This window comes from Oryzias latipes, chromosome 20 (genome assembly GCF_053564925.1).
Source record: "Oryzias latipes strain Hd-rR chromosome 20, Olatipes_Hd-rR_3.1".
NCBI lineage: Eukaryota > Metazoa > Chordata > Actinopteri > Beloniformes > Adrianichthyidae > Oryzias > Oryzias latipes.
The window spans coordinates 26,334,885-26,338,485 of record NC_136256.1 but is presented as its reverse complement, the minus strand read 5'-3'; the positions used below and the strand labels follow the sequence as shown (position 1 = coordinate 26,338,485).

Genomic DNA, 3,601 nt, shown 5'->3' with positions numbered 1-3,601 from the left:
AATAATTATGTCGTTCGAACGCAATAATTAATCCGTTCGAACGCAATAATTATTCACGTCATAAGTCATACACGCGGATATGCTCTCTGTACACCGGCAAAACTAAGCTGCTTTCACGGCAACTTCCGTGTCTCTGTGACCCATATTCGTTCAAAAAAGGAACATGAAAAACAAAAATGATCACTTTATTACCGTCTCAATGAATATAAGAAAAATATCAAAAGATTTATGATAACTAGGCTGCTTTGTCATACGATAGCTCCTGCTAGGCTACTACTAGCGCCGCCGCAGCGCTCTTTGATGTATGCCGGCATATGGGCAACTGGCTGGTCTGTTGTCAGACAGCTGATATTGTAGTTTAGGGTCGAATAGGAATAATAATATTCAGGACTTGTCTTTTATTAACTTTAGCAGTCAGTTGCTTTACATTCGAAGGCTATTAGAGTACATGCTAACTGACTAGCCGATCATATCCTGTTATTAATTTACGTCATAGATTTACAGCAGATACCTTCACATTTCTGTCTGTGTGTGTCTCATTACATTGCATTGAAGACACGCAGGATGTTTAGAGAACAGATTTATTTATTTCAAAAAGCACAAAGCATCCATCGTATTCACGTTCATTCACATGATGATGATGATCTGTGGTACGCCCTCAGTCATCTTGCTGCAAAAGCCGCTTCCTGCCGCTACTTCCGTGTCTCTGTGAGCATTCAATAGGGGTAAAAATAAAAGCAAGAATGGTCGATCTGTTTTTGTCTCGATAACAATCTGAAAAATATCATATTAAGCTGGCTGCTTCGCCTAAAGCACTTACCTTTAGCTTGTAGCATTACAACAATAGCAGTACGTCACGTTTCCCAGAATGCTTTCCTGCCAATCATTGGCCAATCACCGTGTCCCTGTGACCAAGGTCTAACAACAAGACCAATGGTTGGCCGCAAAGCATTCTGGGAAACCTGACGTACTGCTATTGTTGTTATGCTACAAGCTAAAGGTAAGTGCTTTCGGCGAAGCAGCCAGCTTAATATGATATTTTTCAGATTGTCATCGAGACAATAACAGATCGACCATTCTTGCTTTTATTTTACCCCTATTGAATGCTCACAGAGACACGGAAGTAGCGGCAGGAAGCGGCTTTTGCAGCAAGATGACTGAGGGCGTACCACAGATCATCATCATCATGTGAATGAACGTGAATACGATGGATGCTTTGTGCTTTTTTGAAATAAATAAATCTGTTCTCTAAACATCCTCCGTGTCTTCAATGCAATGTAATGAGACACACACAGACAGAAATGTGAAGGTATCTGCTGTAAATCAATGACGTAAATTAATAACAGGATATGATCGGCTAGTCAGTTAGCATGTAGCCTGATAGCCTTCGAATGTAAAGCGACTGACTGCTAAAGTTAATAAAAGACAAGTCCTGAATATTATTATTCCTGTTCGACCCTAAACTACAATATCAGCGGTCTGTCAACAAACCAGCCAGTTGCCCAAATGCCGGCATACATCAAAGAGCTCTGCGGCGGAGCTAGTAGTAGCCTAGCAGGAGCTATCGTATGACAAAGCAGCCTAGTTATCATAAATCTTTTGATATTTTTCTTATATTCATTGAGACGGTAATAAAGTGATCATTTTTGTTTTTCACGATGTTCCTTTTTTGAACGAATATGGGTCACAGAGACACGGAAGTTGCCGTGAAAGCAGCTTAGTTTTGCCGGCGTACAGAGAGCATATCCGCGTGTATGACTTATGACGTGAATAATTATTGCGTTCGAACGACATAATTATTGCGTTCGCACGAGTTAATCATTTCGAGGGAACGGAATAGTATTTTGAGGGAACGCAATAATATCTTGTGGGAACGGAATAGTATTTTGTGGGAACGACATAATAACCTGTGGGAACAAGATATTAATCTGTGGGAACAAGATATATTTTTACATCTTAATGTCAGGACACGGGCTCAGTAAGTACTAAACTTGAGTTTGAGAAAAATATGAGTTTATTGAAGATAATAATAAGAAAACTACAAACGAATGACATTCAATTCGAAAATCTTGTAAATTAGCTGTAACAATCAGATAGACGTACAGGGCCCCCACAACAAACTGCTCTTATATCATTCTAGTCTATGTCCATTCTATCTTAACATGCTTAAGGTGGTATAAGTGTCATTTAGCCCTTTTCTCTGAGTACTTTAAGCACTTTAAAGCTCATAAATCTCCATAATTGCTAGTCTATGCTGTTGCGAACACTCAAAGAGGCCATCAAATGTCAGGGTCTTAACTCACCAATCAACCTGGAGCAATTTGAAAAATGTAGTACATTTTAAACAAACTTATGGCTCAAACAAATGTAAGATTTTTTTTTTTTTATTGCCAGTCACAGCTAAATAGAAGATACTTGTGAACCAGGTTCAACAGACATTTAGGCTTTCGCAGATCCTCAATCTAATTTTGCATTTTAATTTACATAATTTAGAAAGAACAATAAATGTGAAGTTTTTTTGTAACCCCTGTGCTATCTTAGATGACCCCACCCTTACATTGACGTGTTCTCCCTACCATGACAAAGGTGGATAAAGGTGGAAAGATTTCATGTAATCCATGGACACCAGTGAAGATCACAAATCATTGAAGAAAAAAGGTTCAGAGCACTGTCTAGTGGGTCTAGATGACCCAACTCCCAACATTAAAGTGCCTAGGATAGCACAAGGGTTAAAGGTAAAATATGTCATTAGACCAAAAAATTAGATTGGAACGTTTTGGGTAAATGTTTTTGAATTGTGATTCTAAATGTGTTTTGTTTTTAACGTTATGTTTTTTAGATTTTTAACAAAATGTAAAATCCAGCATAGGGTTCGGAACCATTGACTGTATATGAGAATTGGAGTGAGTGACCCCCTCCCTCCAGTGTTCCATACAGGAAGTACTCGCTGGCTCCAAGAAATCCATATACCTCTATAAAGAAATGCACAGTTATTCCTCAGTCATGCTATTATATAAAAGAATAGCCATTCTTCCTCTGCTATCTTTTTCTTTTTATTATTATTTCTTTTTAATTTGTTCTGTCCAACAACTGAGCAAACAGATGACAGCTGAGGGCCTCTTGTGTTGGACAGTTTTTACTATTACAAAAACAGGTTATATATCTTCGGATATATATCTGCTATCTTTTTTCTAACATTTACTGGATAATTCTAACTTTTGTTCAGGATATTTTTTCTGTAGTTATAAACGGGCCAATCACAAGCCTTATAAAAAAGTAGGTAGAGCCTGCTGGCCCCCAACTTTTGAAGCGTTTGACAGATTTTGTGTAGCCCGCTTTTAAGTGGTAGGGGTGTGGTCTTCCAACAAGCTCACCCCTGATTGGAGAAAGCGGATTCCATGGAAACGATGATTCCGCCCAACGTAGACCGATCAGTATCTACAGATGATAAAAATGGCGAGTGTTGGGGGGGGTTCCAGCTGGGGGGGGGGTCTTGGTGTGGGGATGACTGGGCACTCGCCCTCCTCTTTTTTACATTCTATCATCCATTTTAGAAGAACATAAACACGCACTTGAGCATAGGTGTTAGCTCACCTTTGCA

General features: G+C 39.1%; 2 long non-coding RNA genes across 2 annotated transcripts; one reads left to right on the top strand and one right to left on the bottom strand.

Moving 5' to 3' along the window:
• Nucleotides 1–565: 565 nt before the first annotated feature.
• On the bottom strand, nt 566–932 carry LOC144988194 (uncharacterized). Its single transcript, XR_013652026.1, has 2 exons — nt 821–932; nt 566–706 (listed from the first exon to the last, which is right to left on the bottom strand). It is a non-coding gene; the product is annotated as an uncharacterized LOC144988194 (long non-coding RNA).
• A 6-nt stretch (nt 933–938) lies between these two features.
• LOC144988196 (uncharacterized) lies at nt 939–1,253 on the top strand. Its single transcript, XR_013652027.1, has 2 exons — nt 939–1,000; nt 1,114–1,253. It is a non-coding gene; the product is annotated as an uncharacterized LOC144988196 (long non-coding RNA).
• Nucleotides 1,254–3,601: the final 2,348 nt, after the last annotated feature.